The sequence below is a fragment of the Coptis chinensis genome, chromosome 1, assembly GCF_015680905.1.
Source record: "Coptis chinensis isolate HL-2020 chromosome 1, ASM1568090v1, whole genome shotgun sequence".
In the NCBI taxonomy this organism is placed as follows: domain Eukaryota; kingdom Viridiplantae; phylum Streptophyta; class Magnoliopsida; order Ranunculales; family Ranunculaceae; genus Coptis; species Coptis chinensis.
In genome coordinates, this window is record NC_141456.1 from 58,531,851 (window position 1) to 58,554,044 (window position 22,194).

Genomic DNA, 22,194 nt, shown 5'->3' on the forward strand with positions numbered 1-22,194 from the left:
TTACAAACCTGTTTTCAAAAATTTGTTTGGGGGTGGGGTGTTTGGTTTTTCCATTCTTGATCACTCAAATTCCTATTCTTACCCCCACCTCGCTCCCTTGAAGAGTAGCTAGATTTCTTCTTGTTTGTTGTTTTGATGTTGTTTTTTATTATTTTTAGTAGATAGGATGTTACGTTGTTAAATTCCGTAGTTAACTTTGAATTTGGTAGTTAAATGTTGTTTGAATTTCAATTTTAATATAATGTGGTTCTTTTCAAATTGTGCATGGATTTTATTGTTAATCCCAACTTCCCGAATTGTTTGGGGGTTGTATTATTTATTCTATCATGATTTGTAGAAGATCCTCCATTTTAGAGTATGTTTTGGAGTGAAGGTTGAGAATATTGCCGTAATTGGCATACCTATGATTAGATGTGGTGGTAGGATGAAATCTAAGAGAGTTTAGAAGTTACTAGTCTAAATCTAGTATAAAAGATATTAGGGTTGTTATAGAATCAAGAATATGGGTTGTTTCCGTTTCCGGTTTTGGAAATATCTGTTTCCGGCAATTGCCTTAAAACGTTTTGGAAATTTCCCGATTTGTTTTTGGAAACCTAACCCTATATAAACTTCATTCATTCTCCACACACACACATCTCTCACATCCATCCCTCATTTTTCACTCCCAATTTTCGCTTAATTTTCCTTCGCATTTCGGCACTTCTGACACCCGGCAAGCACTGCTTGATGGAAGCGCCCGCACCCTAATCATCATCGAGAAATTCTACCCCGAGCACACCTTCGCCCAAGTTGGCCGAGCGACTTCGGCAAAACACTTGTAAATCCAAAACACCCGGCGCTGCTTCAAGTAGAGCGCACTGCGCCGGAACTTCGATGAGACGCAAAATTTCCGATTTTTTGCGTGGGTTGTTCCAGGATAGTTGCAGCTATTCCAGAGAGTAGTTTTGTGATGATACAAGCAGGATGGCAATCTTTAATGGTAAGTTCTGATGAACTTTACTCCCCTACACTTGCCTCGTATTTTTATAACCATTGTACATTCTTTTATCGGATGGATGGAGAACAAGTGTTCTCCATCAACATTGATGATGAAACAATGGAGATAACTAAGTCCCTGTTGGCTTTTGTTATTGAGATTCCTATGCCTACTAAGATTCAAGACCCATGGGGCTACATAGTTGATAATTTCTCTGCCTACAACTATGAGCTTTTACATGAGAATTATGGGTCCGGCATTTTTCGTGTAGAGGACCAAGGGACATATAACGTAGCCCTTGGTAGCTTGTCCCTTAATGTGATACGGTAATGTTCTTTATCATGCTAAACATATTAGAGGAGTGGCATTTTTCTTCTGCGAATGATGCCACTTGCGATGTTTTCCTTGCTTTAGGCGAGGAACGCTGCTATATGACCTTCCTAAGACCTTAATGTCTAGTTTAGCACGAGCCCATAGCATGAGGCATAAGTATCTTCTTATGCCTATATTAGTTTGTATTATGCTATGTTTCTTCCTCGCTTTTTGTGCCCGTTTCCTGCGGACCGGGTTAAATTCGACATTGTGAGACCCACCAATTCTATTATTTGATCTTTCCGTGCAATGACTTGGCAAGGGTGGAGGATACAACCTCATCAGGTTGCACCTTACACTCCATCCGACCAAGTGGCGCTTTAACAAAGGTTAGCATCCGTAGATGATAAATGGCGGCAAGCTTGGCAAATTATAATGGCATGGCGGGATCGCGAAGGAACCTCACTTCTTTATAGAAGAGGAGGATGAAAGTAAACGCTTTGGAGTGGAGGTAAGTTTTTAGTTTCAGTTAAGTAATGCGCTTATGTCCCAAGCAATTTAATTACGTTAACCCCATAATGGGTGGAACTCTTATAGAGTTCGTCGTCGGTTTTTCCTTCCTATATTAGTATGTTCTAACCTTGTTTTGCAGATGTTCCAGAATTTCATGTGTTTCCATGGTATTTTTCTACCCTCTCTATTTAAATGCTTTGAGGACAAAGCATGCTTCTTGTTTGGGGGGGCATAGAAACACGTGTAATTAAGGCATCTATTAGGATATAGATATGTATAATATGCATTTGTTTTCAAATTAAAATTTTCAAAAATATAAATAAATAAGTTTATGTTATACACTTAGGAATATTGGTATTGTTTTATTTCTCTATGCTCTTAACAATCTAGAAGTCTCACGTAGCTTTTGCATCAGGATAATTGTTAGAAACTTAGGTTAATATGTAGGTAATAATCTTTGCATCTATCTATAAGAGTATCTATGATTGTTAGCAGTAAGTTTCTGAAATCTAGGCTAGAGTACTTATTCTACAAATCCTGTGAGAATATAGCCTAAAGCCTTATATGAGCGAAACATTTGAGAAATGACACAAGGGAGAAGTAAAATCCGGATAGAGAAATCACACGTCCACTTGCTTGATCACTATGCCATATCCTAAGCGAGAATTTATTCCCTCTTTGGATCGATATAGCCAGAAATTCAAACCTATGAATTATTTTCCGCTAGTCGCCCCTCTGAGCCTTTCTTTAGCCTTCCATAAACCACAATTCCTTTACCCTGTTACAAAAACAAAACAAAATAAAAAAATTCAACTTACCCAATCTAGAATAAGTCTGAGAATAGAATGAGTGAAGAAAGAAGAAGAGAAAAACACATGTAAACAAAAAATTAGTTAGTTGCTTTAGAAAAAAGAAAAGAAGTTTCCATCCAAGGAAAAGAAAAAAAAAAATAGAAATAAATAAAAACTCCAAAAAATAGAATAAAAGGGAGTCAAAAGCCAAAGAAAAGAAAAAGAAAAATATGGCTAAGGATGGAAACAAAGTATAGAAGCAAAAAGAAAATAACAAGGTTTTCTCTAAGTTACATAATATGAAGACTCTATTATCTCGGACTTGTCCTTTTGAATATCCATTTTCTTCCTTCTTAAACCATCTCCTAATCCCCCGCAAGACACCTAATAAAGACCTCTAGCTCAATTAGAAATAGGTTAGTGTGATAGTAAGTGGCAGATGTGTTTGATCGACTCCGGCTTCCTTGTTTGTCATTGAGATTGTAAGGTAAAGTGTGCCCACCGACACTTAATGGAGTAAAAAAAACTTGAGCGGAAAAATCGAGTGGTTTTGTCTTGACATTTATGTGAGGACCTACTTAAGGGCACGCTATTCGAAGTTTTTCAAAACGAACTTGCTAGGTATTTCATAGTATTACTCATATTATATATATTTGTATCATAGATGATTGATTATTATGCATATATTAGCTTAGGTTTTTGACTTGGTTATTCTTATTCATTTGCTAGTGAGATGTATAGATAGTTGAGACATGAATAAGGAAACAATAGTTTTATTTCTTAGTCGTTGTAGTATAGATGAAGTTTGTGAGTACCTTCAATGGAAAACTCTCACGAGGCTATAACTCATCCACTAGGGAATTTCTAGTGGTTTAAGGCCTTATTGCATATGGTAAATGCAATCGCACTCAGCGAAACGAGAGTAGTTAGAACTCCATTTTTGGTCACTTATTCTAATTTCTTATATTTGCTTGAGGACAAGCAAAATGCTGTTTGGGGGTGGTTTGATAAGAGCCCAAAACTGTAGTTTTAACCCCTTAACAATCGTACTTTTAGACCAATTATGTGAATAATAAGTAAGAGTTAATACTGATTATGTGTTTTTATGCATTTCAGGCTTCAAAGTCCATTATGTGTAGAAATGTGCCACTTTAGCGAGATAAAGGAGCAAAGGTCGGTTGCTAAGGAGTTCTGTGATTAAAGGCCAATTTTCAAGAAGACAAAGCCTCTGTAAAGCCCGGTCAAAAGATGAAAAGTCAAAGTCCACGCGGGCGTAAACTTGATTAAAGTCAATGAGAACTTCCGAAGACCATATCTTTGGACTCAGACCTCGGAATTGGGCCTACCTTACGTCAATAAGACCGGCTCGGAAAGAGATTTTCAATGGTCTAAGCCTTGACCCAATCAGAGGAGCAGAAATGGATGTTTGTCGAAGCCAATTGCAGCTGAAGAGCCCATTTTGGACTAAAGAAATTAGGTTTTGGCTCGATTTTTCGACCCAAAACATGGCTCCAAGCCCATGCACAATTTTTGGATCTGAAAGTATAAAAACAAAAGCTTGACTCCTTGTTAATGGTAGATAGTTAGGTTAGAAAATAAATTAGGTTAGGATAAGAAAAGTAGCCATTAAACCTTATTTCTAGATCTAGTTTTAGATTAATTAATTAGTTTTTATTCTTACCTTTAATTCAGTATTAAATTATTGTTATTGCTATTCATTAGATAAATAAAGTTAATTAGTTCTCCATAATCTAGTTTCATTTTCATTTATTTATTAGCTTAAATCCTTAGATTTACTTATTTGTCATTATTAGTTTAATTCAATTATTGCATGAATAGTTTCGAATTTAGTTTAAACAAGTAAAGTTCAAATCTTTATATTATGTCTTGTTTAGATTCCATGAGAAATGATAGTCTTATGATTCTCGGCTAAACCTCAATTAGAGGGGGTTGAAAAACCTTGATGAAGCTTGATTTCGATTAACGTAGAATAGTTGTAATTTCCCATTCAACTCTAGAAGTAATTAGTCCACCATGAGAATGGGGTTGAATACTTCACATGCTAGATGTTAGTTGGTAGAGATTACCATGAACACTAGGGATTAGGAAAAACCAATTGTTCTGCGTAGCAGTTCAATTCGGATTACGACGATTCGTTGTTAGTAAATTAAGTCGAGTTAAGGTGGATTCAAATCCCCCCTAATTCCTTTTCATGAAATCATTTTAGTTCATACCTTGTTATTTGAATTATCGCGTCTTGTTAGTAAAAATTGAATCCGTAGTATAATCGTAGAATAGAAATTTCACATAACACATTGCTCTCACCATTGTTCTTTGTGTTTGTTCAATTGAATTTGTTTAAGTCTTGAGAGTTAAGAGTGGAACGATTCCGTACTCTATATATTGCATGAATATACATGTGAGAGTTGGAAATAAATTATTGATACCGTAAGAATAAGGTTAGAGTAATCTAATTGAGTTTTTACGGGTTATCACCCACCAAGTTGAATCACTTGCTTGTTGTGATGCAAGTTTAGCCATAGCGTCTGCGACAAAATTACACTCCCTATACATTCATTTCAAGATATAAGTTGGGTTCAAATTGAACAACTCTTTGATATCACCAATGACAACACGGAGCTCCCATTGAACTTCGGAGCATTAAGAAGTAATGCACTAGTATATATACTTAGAATCAGTCTCAAAGATCACATTTGTAAGTCCCAGTCACTGCGGCAGTTGCATACTAGTGCGAAGTGCAAGAATTTTAGCTTGCAAAGTTGATCCTCTGCGCATAGGAAAAGCAAATCCAAGCAAGAACTTACCATTGACATCATGCAAAACTCCTCTAGCACTGGCAGGTCCTGGATTACCCAGAGACGAACCATCCACATTGAACTTTAAGTAGTCAAAAGGTGGGGACATCCAATAAAGAGGAATTGTTCTTTTATCAGCCTGAATGGAGTTGGAAGCTACGTTAAGATAGAGTAGATGTAGTTCCTGTGCAAACTTTTGACTCAGTCGAATGACAGTCAGAGGATTAGGCCTGCCATGTACTGCTTGAAACCGGAATTTATTACGTTCAAGCCACAACTGCCATATCGTGGTGGCAAAAAGTATCCATAAGTAGGTGGAATCAATGCCTTGAGTAAGGACTTTGAGAACATCTGTCATCCAAGACTGGAAATTGACATGCGATGCTTAGTTAATAGTATGACATAAATTAAGACCAAACCATACCGCACGAGCAAAAGAACAATCGACAAAAAGATGCATAACTGATTCATCTTTATCAGTGCAAACATAACATATGGGTCAACAATGAATGATTTTGCCGCTAGTAAATCAGCCGTTGGAATTACACCTTGTGCGCCTTGCCATAGAAAAAATCGAATCTTGTAAGGCACCTTTAATGACCAAATCCGCTTATACAAAGTTGTTGGAATGTCCTCTATCGGTTGAATAAATTCCATCACTTTAGTGTAGGCACTCTTGACGGTGTAAGTTCCATGCTTATCAGGTGCCCAGTATTGAGAATCATGATGAGGAGAGCAACTCAAAGGCATAGATAAAATACGATCAGCATAAGAAGGGGGCCAATATGTTAGAACAAGATCATGCCTCCATTGCCAATGTACTAGGTCTATAAAATCATAGACTTTATCTAGTACACATTGATAAGAGCCCAAAACTATAGTTTTAACCCCTTAACAATAATACTTTTAGACCAATTATACGAGTAATAAATAAGAGTTAATGCTAATTACGTGCTTTTATCTATTTCAGGCATTGAAGTCAATTATGTGCAGAAATGTGCCACTTTGGCGATAGAAAGGAGAAAAGGGTTGGTTGCTAAGAAGTTCTGGGATAAGGCCAAGACGGGCAGAAACAGCACACAAAAGTCAGCAGAACTTCCAAAGATCGTCTCTTTGGACTCAGGTCTCAGAATTGGGCGTACCTTATGTCAAAACAACCGACTCGGAAAGAGATTTCCAATGGTCCAAACCTTGATCCAATAAGAGGAGCTTGTTGAAGCCAAAGCCAGCTGAAAAGTGCCATGTGGACTGAAGAAATTGGGCTTTGGGCTCGATTTCCGGCCCAAAACATGGACCCTCAGCCCATACACAAAAATGTAGATCTGGTCTCCTCCATTTCCACACACAAGACTGAGCTCTTAAGAATCAATTAGGTTAGGTTAGAAGGTAGCCATTAGAGTAGCCATTAAAAAAGCTTAGTTCTAGATCTAGTTTTTGGTTTTAATTAATTAGTTTCCATTCCATTAATTAGTTTCATTCCTTGTTTTAGATTAAGTATTTGAATCATTGTTTATCATTGATTAGATAAATAAAATAGTTAGTTCTTGTTAAATTCGATTTTGTTATTTAAAATTGTTTAGATCTAATTTCAATTCTTGTTATTCAATGAATTCTTAGTTGTTAATTTAGATTTCAATTATTGTTTAGTTGAATTTAATAAAGTTAGAATTTTTATATTATATCTTATTCAATTTCATTTATAAATGATAGTTTGATGAATCGAGGCTAAACCTCCATTAGAGGGGTTTAATGAAGCCTTGATGAAAACTTGATCAAACTAGCTTAGAATCGTTGTAAGAGTCTATTCCACTCTAGAAGGACATTGATTCGCCATGAGAATGGGTGGACGTCCTCACATGGTAGTTATGAATTGGTAGAGATGCCATGTATAATTAGGGATTAGAACGACCAATTTTTACCGTAAGAACGTAAGAATTGGATTACAACAATCTATGCTAGTTTCTTAAGTTGGATTCAAGGTGGATTCAATTCCCCCCTAATTCTTATTCTAGATTCAACCTTAGTATTCCATAGCATTTCGTAGTATAATTTGTAATTCTCTCATTGACTTCGGTAGGATTGATAGTCGTAAGAAACTTGAATGCTAAAGAACTAGGAGTGGAACGAATCTTCTATTCCATCTCTACTTCAATAGTATCGAGAGTAGAAATCTTTGATAAGTCTAGTATAAGTTTAGTTTTAATTTTACTTGCGTTTAAAGTTTCATCGCTTTATTCATTAGTAAAACTATTCAATTTTACCATAGCAAATGGCGCCTCTGCCATCTTAGTTGCCTTTAGCATTGTTTCCTTTAGAATTGTTAATTTTCCAAAGTTCCATAACTCACCCACCCTTGTTTGATTCTCACTGTGGTTGTCCGTTTTAGCACTGAAAATTTTCCTCGAAAAATTACACGGAGCGCGACCCGAGCCCTGGGTAGGCATAATTGGAGCGCGCCCTGCGCCCAAGAGCTTGGAACTCCAACTCGAACCTAAGCGCTACGTGCGCCCTACTTAGGCCTATTCTGAGCGCTACCTGCGCCCTCTGCTGAAACTGCCCGATTTCCACAGGTTTGTTTCAAATTTCCATTTCTTCATTGTTTTCAGTGTTTTAACTTGTTATAAACACTGAGCACGCGTAAACAAGACGCTATTTATAAGCGACGCAAGGAGGCATTCAGGTACTCTTTTCTTCCATACCTCGCATCTCCTGTTAGAGGTTCATACTAGCATATTAGGATTATTTGGAGTGTTTGTGTTTCGTTAAGATTGGCTTAACCTTGCATGAGATTAAGGTCAGGCCGAAGAAAAATGCCTAACGTAATCAACCGGCAACGTCAACAAACACACCTTTCTAGTATACCACTCACTACACCTCTAACTAATATACTACACACCACCTGAAGTAATGGCTGAAGAAAGAGAGTCTCCTCTCTCTAACTTTTACAAAGCCTTGAACGATAGCCCTAAATCTTGCATCGTTCTATCAGACCCAGTGGGGTATTTCCGAATCCCCCCAAATATATTTAATTTGTTACCCATTTTTCATGGGTTAGACCATGAAAAGCCTTATCAGCACATGCGTAGGATTGACCAAGTCCTTACTACATTCTACCATCCTACAGTTGGTGCTGAAAAAATTAAACTAAGGGTATTTCCTTTCACTTTAGCCGATAAGGCGGTGTCTTGGTTAATTGCCCAAGCGCCAAATTCTGTGGACTCGTGGGCTAAACTTGTTCAACTATTTATGGAACATGTTTACCCACCACTAAAGACCGATGAAATGCTTTCCAAGATTCATTTCTTTCGACAGAATCCTCATGAATCATTTTCAGAGGCTTGGAATCGTTTCACCGATCTACTTATAGAATGTCCACACCATAACTTCCTGAAAGACACGCTAATTAAATTGCCTTTTCAAGGGGATCATTACACCACCACAAGGAGGTGCTTGACATAATGAATGGGGGTAGTTTCCTAAGTAAGGGAGCCTTAGAGGCTTATAAATTTTTAGAAGATCAAACTAAGCGTAATAATAATTGGGTGGGGTAGTGACGATTTCTCCCGTTCCGCTAGTTCTTCTACAACAGTTAAAGTCGCCGGTATGTTTGAGATGAAACCCGATCCGGAACTTAAAAATTTAATCGAATCTCTAACTAAAAAGGGAGAGGCTATTTCTATTCAACAAACGCCGATCCCCATCATGAATGTCAACTCCAATCCATGTAATTTCCGTTTGAGTCCACAACATCCCGACTCCTATTGTCATTTTGCCTATGAACAACAACAGTCACAACAAGATAATGTTTGCTCGATTAATAGTTTTCCTATTCCTAACGCCCCTTGGAGACAACATCCTAATTTCAGTTGGAGAAATAATCAACAAGTAACACCTCCAGGGTTTAATAATCAAAATGTTAGGCTAGCAAACAATTATAACCAAGGCCCACCACGACAAGGTCAAGGGACAAGGTCAGGGTAATTATAATTATAACAACCAAGCTCAACCACGACAAGGACAAGGTCAGGGTAATTATAATAATTATAACAATAATAATTATAATACTAATAGAGGTATCGTTCCGGTAAATAATAACTATCAAAATCCACACATTAATAATCAACGTGACATAGTTCCTGTCACACAACCTATAGCTAACACTCTCCCACAACCGGATCGTTTCGATACCTTTATGTAATCTCAACAACAGATTTTACAAGCCATCCAACTTTCCTTACAACAGTTATCTCAAGAGAAAGTGCAACCCAAAAGTGTTTTTCCAGGACAAGCGATAGCTAAACCTAAAACATCAAACATAGCCTTTGAGGTAAATGGTAATACTAGTACGGAAAATGAAAATGTAGGTGAGCTAAATGCCATCTCCACTCTTCGTTCTGGGAGAGTGGTTGCTAACAAAGTAACTATGCCTATAGTTACCCCACCAGTTGTCCCTACACCGGAGATTGTACTAGATACCGTAATAGAAACTGAAGAGCCTACCCCTATAGAGGTACCAGTTAAACCATAACCTAAGAAACAGAAAGCAAAGGTTAGACATCCAATTGATCCATACGTTAAATATAGAGAGAAACCACCGTTTCCCCAGAAATTAGCTATGTTAAACAGGGATACAAACTTCGATGAGATTAGAAAAGTTTTTAAAAATCTAACGATAAACTTACCTTTTCTGGACGCAATTAAAAAATTACCTCACCATGCTAAGTTTCTCAAAGAGTTGTGCACTAAAAGGCGTAAGACAAACATTCCTAAAGACGCCTTTTTAACTAAACAGTTTCCAACTTTAACGGAACACAATGGAATCGTTAAGTACAAGGACCCTGGTCATCCTACTGTACAATGCACCTTATGAGATTCCCACACGACAACCGCTTTACTAGACCTGGGGGCGAGTTTTAACTTACTCCCATATTATTGATAAGCACCCAAAAGTGTATTATGAAACCCCGTGGAGACATATAAATTTGGTTAACTATGTGTTTAATAATCATGAAATAAATATGTTTTCATACTTTTGCAGGTATTCGCAGTAAACATGGAAATATGGTTTAAACCTACAATAAAGCACGAGGAACGACATGTATATAAATTCTTCCAAATCCGCACAGAAGCATCAAACTTTCGAAGCTCCTACCTCTTGAACCAGGACTCCGAATGCGACAAATGAGCTGCCCAGACAATCAGGGAGATGAACTCTACACATAGGCGGGAAGTTGTAAAATTGGCCAAAGACCAGACCGCCACTGGACTGCACATAGGACCCACTATGAGGACCCACAAGATTGGATGAGTCATCAATCATGGAGCATGTCAAGACAAAAATGACAAATTATTGGTGCAAAGTTGACACCTTGCATGTAATTAATTAGATTAGGTGTTAATAGTGAAAAAAAGGCAAGGTGTCACTTTGTTTTAATGTGGTGGATAAAAATGAAGTAAATATGGTTTGATGGGGGGGGGGGGGGGGGGACACTCCATTTACTCCCTTGACTTCTTTTCCTTATCTTGTATTATTTTAGTTCCTTAGTCATTTTTTATTTTTTAGTTTTTAGTTTTGTAAGAAAGCTTGTAATAGTTTTAATGGAGGAAACCTTGGTTTTCTTCTAGAAAATAAATAAAAGCAAGTGAGTTTAGTTAGTTTTTCTTCTTCCTCTTTCTCTCTCTCTTTTGTTCTTCTAGTTTGTAATCCTTTATCCCAAGGATCATGAGCTAACTTCCCTTTTGGGGAGTTAATCCAACTCATGTGAGGGAAAATAATTGTTGTTGGTTTGGTAGGTTGTTAGGAAGAACAACTAGACCTACATCCTATCCCAAAATGATAGTTGGTGTAGTGTCTAGTTAGGAATCAAGGAATGAGCTTAGAGATAAGTCATTGCTTGATTCCAATTGCTAACATGTATGAGTTTAGAAATGAGCCATACATGTTAGGGATCAAGTTTTCTTCCATTAGGGCTTGTCTATGAGTCTAGGAAGAATCAAATGAACCTTTTCAAATCAACAACTAAATGTTATTTTTACATGAGGAGGATTAGCTCTCCACCTTTTATTTAGTAAATTGTATTTTGTCTTAGTTGTATATTTCGAATCTTAATATTTTTATTTAATGTTTGTGTAGGTAAGAATCCTAGTTTTAATATAAACTTACTCACTAGTTCCCTAAGAGTAACAACCAACTTGTAGTTGTCCTAACCTTTAGGTTGGTTCGATCCTTACTTCAACTTTACGAACGCGAAGATCGTGAGTAAGGAACTTTGAATTCGCTTTTGCATCAAATTAGAGAGTCAAATCTCTAACGTAAAAAAAAAAAGCTAATATCAATTATCTATACAAACAAATAGGTCTACAAGATATGCAACCTACTAAAATGACGTTGCAATTAGCGGATCGATCTATTAAGTACCCTAAGGGCGTGGTTGAAAACGTGCTTGTTAAGGTCTAGGATTTCTACTATCCTGCTGATTTTGTTATCCTTGATACAGAAGTCGCTAACGACTCTGTTCCGATCATCTTAGGGCGTCCTTTTTTGGCGACTGCCAACGCGCTTATAAACTGCCGCGATGGTTCGATATCCTTGTCTTTTGGCCATCTTTCGGTTGAGGTAAATATTTTTAAAATGATGAAACAGTTACCAGATTCGTTTATAGATGGAGAGGTTAGCATGATCGAGAGCTTAGCTCAAGATTACTGTAATAACACGTTTCCAGAAAACCATATGCATAAATTCCTTTCTTTTGGAAGTTTAGATTTTGTCGATGACTCCTACATAGAGGAAGTCAACACCATCTTCGAGTCTACACAAATCGTAGACCCTTCAGTTGCTCCATATACAGAGTTTGAAGACCTGCTGCCTAAGCAAGTATTCATTACTCAAGATGAGGACCCTCTAGAAGCATTTATCGATATTCCTTCCACCCCGGTGCTTAAACGTCTTCCTCCTGAGTTAAAGTATATTCAACTTGATCCGGATGGTAGTCACCCGGTAATTATATCTTCTCTGTTATCTAATGAGGAAGAGACACGATTTATCAGGGTGATTAGGGAACATCGTTCTGTAATTGGTTGATCCCTAGCCGATATTAAGGGAATTGACCCTAATGTGTGCACTCATCGTATCCATTTAGAGGATAACGCAAAGACTTCCTGCGAACCTCAGCGTCGTTTAAACCCTGCCATGAAAGAAGTGGTCAGGGAAGAGGTCTTACGGTTACTCGATGCGGGTATCATATACCCAATCTCTGATAGTGAATGGGTAAGTCCCATTCATGTAGTTCTAAAGAAATCAGGGATTACCATGGTACGTAACGCCAAGGGTGAATATGTTGCCACGCATGGTCCTATGAAATGGAGGATCTGTATTGATTACAGACATTTAAATGCCATGACACAAAATGATCATTTTCATTTACCCTTTATAGATCAGATGCTTGAACGTCTAGTTGGTCATGTTTTTTATTGTTTTTTGGACGGCTACTCTGGCTATTTCCAAATTATTATTGATATTGATGACCAAGAAAGGACTACCTTCACATGTCCTTTTGGAACATACGCCTATAAATGAATGTCTTTTGGCCTTTATAATGCTCCGGGTACCTTCCAGCTATGTATACTTCATATATTTAGTGACATGGTAAAGCGTTTCATGGAAGTGTTCATGGATGATTTTTCTATCTATGGAGACTCTTTCACTGAATGCCTGTCTAACTTGTCTAAAGTTTTAACACGATGTGAAGAGAAGAGTCTCGTTTTAAATTGGGAAAAATGTCACTTCATGGTGAAAAAAGGCATAGAACTAGGTTACATCGTATCTAGTGATGGCATCAAAGTAGATAAGGCCAAACTAGATAAGATAGCGACTTTACCTATACCACGGACTGTCCGTGATATTAGAGCCTTTCTAGGCCATGCAGGTTTTTATAGACATTTTATCAAAGATTTTTCGAATAGCTAGACCCTTAACTAATATGCTTTTAAATGAGGCCATCTTTGATTTTAATTTTAACTGTAAACAGCCTTTTGAAACTTTAAAAGCCGCCTTAACTTCTACATCCATTATATAGCCTCCCGACTGGTCTAAAGCTTTCGAACTTATGTGTGATGCTAGTGATTATGCAGTTGGTGCTGTCTTGGGACAGAAACTAGATAATAAATCCATCGTTATTTATTATGTTAGTAAAACTCTAAACGATGCTCAAAGGAATTATACAACTACTGAAAAAGAATTCTTAGCTGTCGTTTATGCTTTAGATAAGATTCGTCCTTATTTGGTTGGTTTTAAGACTCTAGTTTACACGGACCATGCAGCCCTTAGGTACCTTCTCGCAAAGAAAGATGCTAAGCAGAGGTTGATCCGATGGATTCTTGTAACGCCCGTATTTAAAATACGTTTTTTTTTTATTTATTAATTAATTAAATTTATTTATTTAAAAATCGGCTGGATTGGGTTCGGGATACGTGGGCCTGGTTTTTGGGCCCGGGTCTATGTTGGGCTTGGGTTTCAGACCCAAGTATATAAACACATTGTTCTAGAGAATAGGGTTCTGGGAGAATAAAAATATTAAAAATGGAGGCAGAGCTTAAAGCTTGTTTGCTCGAGCGTTGGAGCACGACGATTCGGGCTAGGAGGATTCATCGAGCTGTTCATTATTGTGAGTAGTTAGTTTTCTACTTCACCGGTACACAGTAACGGTTTTTACTGTTCATTACTCTTCGTCATGTCGCGTCATTTATTAAATGGGTTAATTATTAGTATATTGTTTTGGTTAGTATTGAACATTTGAACTGTTAAACTGTTGAAATGTTGAACTGTGATACTGAGCTTTTAGACTGTCGAGCTGGGAATTGTGGATTTGGGGTATTTTGTTGGTTTTATATGGGTTGTTTGATGTCGGGGTTATAGGTTTTATGGCAGCACCAAGAAATCGCCGATACAATATTATATAAACTGTTGGTGGTAGTAAGGGGATGAAGGTTGGGTTGTAGTGGGAGGTTTGAGTACTAGAGAGTTGGGGGCTGTTGAAGCTCGATGGAGGTGTTAATGGCAGCGGCAGTTCCAAGAACCGTCCTCTAAATCATTTGAACCGTTGAAATGTTTATGATGTTGTTTTTTTTTGGTTGGATTTACGTTTGATTGTAGTGGGGGGATAAGTGGGTGTTGGAGAGTGTTGATGGAGAGCTTAGAGAAGCCATTAATGGCGGTCACGATTTTCAGATCTAGATTTAGGAAGAGGTTTAATTGTAGGATTTTCGGTTTTTGGCTTTTGTTAAAGTTTAAAGGGTTTTCATGAGGAGAGAAATGGGTGAAGAAGATGAACAGTAATCCGAATTGGGTCTTGGGCCTTAGCAAGTTTAATTTGGTTGGGTCAAAACCTTATTGTTAGCTGGGCCGAAATGTTTAAGTTCTTTGGGCCAATTTCTATTTCTTGTTGGGCCCGATTTTAAGTTATTTGTTTGGGCCAGACCAATTTGGCTTAGTCTATGGGCCAGTTCATTTGTTGTTGGGCCCGATTCTATTTTAGTTTTGGTTAGGGCCTAGCTTGTTTAGTTGGTTGGGCCGAAATCCAATTTTCTGTTTTGGGCCGATATTAATCTTTTGAGTTGGGCCAGTTCTATTTCTTGTTGGGGGCCAGTTTTAATTGCTTTTCTTTGGACCAGTTCCAAGTTAGTTTTGGGGCCGGTCCATATAACTTAAAATAGATCTAATTGGGTATTTAAATGTTTAGACTTTCGGGTTCTAAGGTTTGGGCTCGGCTAGTTGGGTCCGAACCGTTTCCGTAGTCATGAGCCCATGAGCCATGCACATTGACCTTAACCATGAACCATGGCTATGACTCTAAACCTGTCGAACGACAGTTTGACTTTGACCATGCCAGTTTGACTTTGACCATGACGTGTCGACTTTGACTTTGACCGTTGACCTTTGACTTTGGAATGTTGACTTTTTCCCGTTTTTCACATATTTAAGAATATGGACAAATATAATAATAAAATATTGTCGAACGTCATTATCGAATTAAGATTTGACGTGAGTAGTGTGTAAAACATATATATATATATTGGGCTTTGATTGTGGACTGTGGATTGTTTAATTATGCTACATTTTATGTTGTAAATTGTATGGACAAATCAAATGTTAAAATGTTGTGGAAGCTTGTATAAATTTGGTGGTCATTATCTAATTAAGATTCGACGTTGGTATTATGACATTATATAATATGTTGGGATATATATATTAAATGCAATAGTTTTGGAGAAATAAATGTATAAACACTCCAGTACTTTATATGTGAGATGCTACTATGAGATAGTATAGTATGTGTGGATATTTTTCCCACGGGATTATAGCTTAGTGCAATAATATATTGGCACGTGAAAGAATGAAAGTGGTTATGAGATATAATTGAGATATTTCTACATATTGTGGCTTAGTGCAATAAGGTAATTGACCTGCACATGATATAGTGGAATTACTATGAGTCATTAATGTATGACACCTGAATAAATTATGTAACGAAAATCCTAGAACCTAGCTACCACAACTCATGTGATTTGGCCCTTCTGGCGTTTCAGTGAATCTGAATGGCCTTCGGGCGTATGTGATATGATTGGCCCTTCTAGCGTTTCAGTTAATCTGAATGGCCTTCGGGCATAAGTAATGTGATTGGCCCTCCTGGCGTTTCAGTAAAGCTGAATGGTCCTCCTGGCGTAGCCGAATAGTGGCTTGATTATTCCGTTCGCAAAATAGAACGAGACGCGCGATATTTTATGCCGAATAGTGGCATTACTTACATAATGGCTTTCGTGTGAGGATTTACCTAATGTGCGGCATCCCGCTCAGGGTGGTTACGCACGGAGTGGTTCATTATGTAAGGGGAGGCATGTGGATGTACATGTTCGGCGTTGGGTAGCGATTGTGGTAGCCAGGGAAACTAGGTAAGACATAGATACGACGTGAATTTTAGGGACACACAAAGAAAGTCTAAATTAATATAATTATGGTAATATGTTGGTTAGTAGTTTAGTTAGAACCTAAGGCGCCTCGTGGAGGAACTAAATGCCTTTTTATTATGCGTATGGTATGTTGTATTAGTTGTTGAAAGTTAAGGCGCCTCAGTGGAGGAACTACCTGCCTTAGTTATTGAACTTGAGGATGTTGTATTAGTCGTTGAAAGTTAAGGCGCCTCGATGGAGGAACTAACTGCCGTATGGATTGTGTATATATATGTATAATTATATGTTGTATTTTAGAGCTACTCACACCAGCATTTTTGTAATGCTGACCCGATTTGCATGTTTGCTTATCGGGTGTGTTTATTAAATGAACACAGTTGATAAGTCTTGACAGGTTTAGTGTTGAAGAAGATTGGTTGCTGCTTGTGGTTTGCGTTAGCGTCGCATTTCAAGATAGGCCTTGTTTTCCTTTGAGGTGATATAGAGTTTCAATTGAGATAAAGTTATTTGCATTTTCATTTGTTAATTTTTGTAATGAACATGACTTTTGTTTAATTGAAATTTTTATTGATTTTTAATTATCCGCATATTTAAACTGTTTATGGGTTTTTGGAAGTGGAGAGTGCGTCACACCTCGGAGATCGAAGAGTCGAGAACAAATAATGTTTTTTCCGAATTTTGTCGAAATTCGTGGTGTGACAATTCTTCTCCTGTAAGAATTCACATTAGAAATAAAGGACAAATGAGGGGTCGAAAACGTAGTTGCCGACCACTTATCTAGACTTACAAACGACGATGATAGTGATTCTGACTCCATACCGGACTCTTTTCCGGATGAGCATCTGTATGCTATTTTTTCTGCACCATGGTATGCTGACATTGTGAATTATTTAGCGTCTGATGTTATTCCTTATGATTGGTCAAGAAATGAACGTAAGAAGTTCTTGGCCAGAGTTAAGCTATACTACTGGGATGAGCCCTACCTTTTCAAGTATTATGCGGATCAGATTATTCGTCGTTGTATTCCCCAATGGGAATATAATGAGGTTCTCTCATTCTGCCATGATAAAGAGTATGGTGGCTATTTTAGTGGTATGAAAACAGCTACTAAAATTCTTCAATATGGGTTTTATTGGCCTACTCTCTTTAAAGATGCCCAAGTGCATTGCAAGACGTGCATTCGTTGCTAACAACTTGGGCGAATCACAAAGCATAATATGATGCCATTGAATCCAATATTGGTGGTAGAAATTTTTGACGTATGGGGCATTGATTTCATGGGTCCCTTTCCAGTTTCCCATGGTTTCATTTATATTCTAGTCACCGTGGACTACGTGTCTAAATGGATAGAGGCCATGGCTTGCCGTAGCAATGACCATAAGACAGTTGTGTTTTTTGTTAAAGAATATATTTTCTGTTGATTTGGCATTCCCAAAGCCATTATTAGTGATGGTGGAACACATTTTTGCAACAGAGTTGTTGCATCTCTAGTGAAAAAGTATGGAGTTACACATAAAGTCGCAACTCCGTATCATCCACAAACTAGCAGACAAGTAGAAGTTTATAATAGGAAAATCAAAAAGATATTAGAAACAACTGTAAATCCTGATAGGAAAGACTGGTCAAAGCGTCTATCTGATGCCTTATGGGCATATAGGACGGCTTTCAAAACTCCTATAGGTATGTCTCCCTTTAGACTTGTATTTGGGAAACCTTGTCATTTGCCCATTGAATTGGAGCACCGTGCTATGTGGGCTATAAAAAGCCTTAACTTCAATGTCGATGAGGCGGGTGTCAAGCGCAAGTTGCAATTCAATGAGCTTGAAGAAATCCGTAGCGATTCTTATGATCTCGCGAAGGATTATGAAGCTAACATGAAACGTGTTCATAATAAGCAAATCTTGCGCCAAGAGTTTGTGGTAGGTCAAAAAGTCTTGCTTTACAACTCTCGTCTACATATTTTTCCAGGGAAATTAAAAACCCGTTGGTCTGGTCCTTTTCTGGTTACTGAAGTCACCCCTCATGGGGCAATCACCTTGGTAAATCTCAAGGACAACAATACCTTTCAAGTTAATGGCCAACGGTTGAAACATTTTCACGAGCTATTGTCCCCTGATGTAAAGGAAGTCCTCTTACAGGACCCTGTCTATGAGGATTGACCTTTTTCATTGGTGTATTTCCTTTCATTTTCATATATTGGTAAGTGCACCATTCAGGTAACCGGGACCTCCTTATACAATGTGTGCCTGTAAGTACCGGATCCTAAGACCACGTTAAACATAATTCACGTTTCTCGGATTTTGAGTCATGTTCTTCTATGGTATGAATTATGCATTTATTGCTTTATTGTTTTTCTTATATTAAACCTTATTCATAAAAAAATAAAAAAATTGTTAAAATCATAAAAATAGTAATTTAGGAAGTCTCGGGAATCTGACTTTAAAAGACCCACTGTTAAAACAAATTTTCAAACTCTATTGTCTAAAATTTGTTTGGGGGTGGGATGTTCGTTTTTCCGTAATGGATTGTTCAACTTTCCATTTGTGTTGCTTAAGCTGTTTAATCGTATTTCGATTCGAAGTGACATTATCTATGAATTTAGAGCTCATTCGTTAGCATAACTTACGTCATGCACGTACTTCGAAGTATTTTCCATCTTCTTATATGTCATCCACAGTCAGAATAGGGTGTTTTATGGATTATTAGATTGGAAATTCTCTCATGATCATTTCCATACCTCATTTGCAAAAATCGGACTGGTAACGAAGCGGCAATTTTAGTTTGAAGTTGCATGGAAAAATGTCAAAATCAAATTGGGCTTGGGCCCAATCTCGCGCGCACGTGCCAGCACGTGCGTCCCTTTCCTTCAACCCAACAATCGCAATTTCACCTCAAAACCACCATTAACAAAGTTTAAACTTCAAAACCTAACCTAAAATTAAAAAAATAAAAAAAATAAAAAGAAATCTAATTACACCCACGTCCATCAATTAAATCCACCCCAAATCCTCTCCAAATCATTCCCCCACCAATTCCCACCACCAAACATTAGAAAAAAAACAAAAAAATTGTGGAATTTGAACTGTCGCGCCACCACCACTATTTGGTTAGTGAGGTTATCTCAAACTCCATCCCCACATTCAAGTTAAACCCCCACATCGTCCCAAATCTTAAGATGGCTCAAAGACGTCGGATTTTGCCGGAGCACGCGTTTACTGCCGACCACTTCGCGCCGTTTTACGGTGACAAAATGGTTAGGAAAGATTGGAGTGGTTTGTAGTACTCGACAGAGGATTTTTACCATGAAGATTTGGTCCGACAGTTTTATAGGATGAGGGAGTTAGATGGAAATAGGATTTTTGTTAAGGTGGCTGGGCGGAGGAGAGAAGTATCTACTGGGTTGTTAGCTGAGATTTAAGGCATTCCACCTAGACGCCATCTCGATTCCACACTACAGGATTCCCAATTTACTGGGGTTGAGCCTTTGATGAACGTGACTATTTCGGAAGGGAACTACAATGCGAGCTCGCATTGTGTTCGCCAAATCATCTCGAAACCAACCAACGGGTCAGAGCTCGATGGATTGGTAGGAATGTCATAGGAAAGGAGAAAGTCAGTGACATCGGTCTGAACTGCCTTCACATTCTATGGATACTCCAAGAGCAGAAGTACGAGTTCTGTATTTTAGAGTTTTTGGGTAACATGATTAGGGGAGTTGGGAAGAGTATTGCACCTCTCCCTGTTTTGATAACCAAGATCATGATGACCTTGAGAGCGACTCCGACTTCTGATAGGATTTGCCTGAAAGAGCACCGAAATCTTCATATTTATACGGAGTGTATCCAGAGAGTTTGGAGGTTGCCTAAAGAGAGAGTAGTCGAGGAGGATGAGGAGGACACGGCCTGTTTTGATGCCGATGCCTTAGAGAGGTGTAGGTCGGATGCAGAACGCATGGCTGTGATTCATCGTGGCATGCGATCTCTCAATACTATTTGTGAAGACCTCCAAATTCGGCAAGCTACCATGCATCATAACTTCGAGACTCATGCCCAGCGCGAGAATGAGCGGTGGGAACAGACGAGGGCCGAGATGGAAGCTCAACGCAAGTTCCGAGAAGATATGCTTGCACGCTTTCTACCCCAGGGGGGTGCTTCTTCTGAGGAGCAATCTGTGAGGCACGAGCGTCGTCGCCGCATGACTAATGGCTCTGGCCCATCAGGAGCTCAGGAGACATCACCTTTCCATGTCCTTTCCACTACCAGCAGCGAGTGGTTTAGGAATATTATAAGTTGATGTTGTTTTGTATTTGCTTTTTATTTTAGTTCGGATGTTAATTTATGAATTCTGTATTTAATTTTGAATTTGGTTGTTAAATGTTGTTTGAATTTCCATTTTAATATAATCCGGTTCTTTTTAAATTGTGCATTGTTTTTATCATTAATCCCACCTTCCCGAATTGTTTGGGGGTGGTATTATGTATTCTAGCATGATTTTTGATATGATCCTCTGGTTAAGAATTTGTGTTGGAGTGAGGGTTGAGAATATTGCCGATATGGGCATAGCTATGAATAGATATTGTGATAGGATGAAATCTTGATAAATTAGGCAGTTTCTATCCTAAATTCAACCTAAAAGATATTAGGTTGGTTTTGGAATAGAGAATATGGGTTGTTTCCGTTTTTGGGTTTGGAATTTTTTTGTTTCTGGCAATTGCCTTAAAACTATTTGGTAACTTCCCGATTAGTTTTAGCAACTTAAAACCTATAAAAACTTCATTCATTCTACACTCACAACCCACACTACACCTCACTTTCATCTCTCACCTTTCACTCCCACGATTCCCATCTTCTTATCTATTTTAGCACTATCGGTGGCTTCGGAGCGTTTTATACCCCGATGGAGCCAGCGACCTACATAGGCACTCTCTGATAGAATTTTATTAGAGCGCGACCCGCGACCTACCAAGCCCTGAGCTGAGCACGACCTGTGCCCATAACACTAGAATTTTAGTTTTCATCCTGAGCGCGACCCGCGCCCATCCCAGGCACAAAGTGAGCGCGACCTGCGCCCAAGTGCTTGGAACTCGAAAATCACCAAGGCGCACCCCGCGCCCTATCCAGGCATAAGGGGGGGCACCCCACGCCCAAAACCCTGTAGGCAAGAAAAACTCCAATTGTTTGTGGGTTGTTCTAGGATCCTTCGCAGCTATTCCAGCAAGTTTATTGGGGATGACATTCCTCAGATCATCTTTGAAGCAGTCTCTTTCAAGACTTGTTCCAAAGTGACACCTATGATGCGTGATTTTGCGAAGTGATCATTCTAGTAGGATGGGAGCCACTATTGGTAAGTCCTGATGAACTTTATTCTCCCGCACTTACATCTTATTTTTATGATAATTGTAAGTTCTTTGATAGACCAGATGGAGAACAAGTGTTCTCCATCACCATCAGGGATGAACCAATGGAAATTACCAGGTTCTTGTTAGCCTTTGCTCTCGGACTTCCTATGACCGCTGAAATACAAGACTCATGGGCCTATTTGGTAGATAATATGTACCTCTATAACTATGAGGATTTGCATGAGCATTATGGGGCATGAATCTTTAGGATAGAGGACCAAGGGGAATATAACGTCGCCCTTGGTAGCTTGTCCATGAACGTGGGCACAGTGATGTTTTTTATAATGCTAAACATATTAGGGGAGTGGCATTTTTCTTCTGCGAATGATGCCACTTGCGACATTTTCCTTGCTCTAGCTGAGGGACATCTGCTATATGACCATCCCAAGACATTAATGTCTAGTTTAGCACGAGCCCAGAATA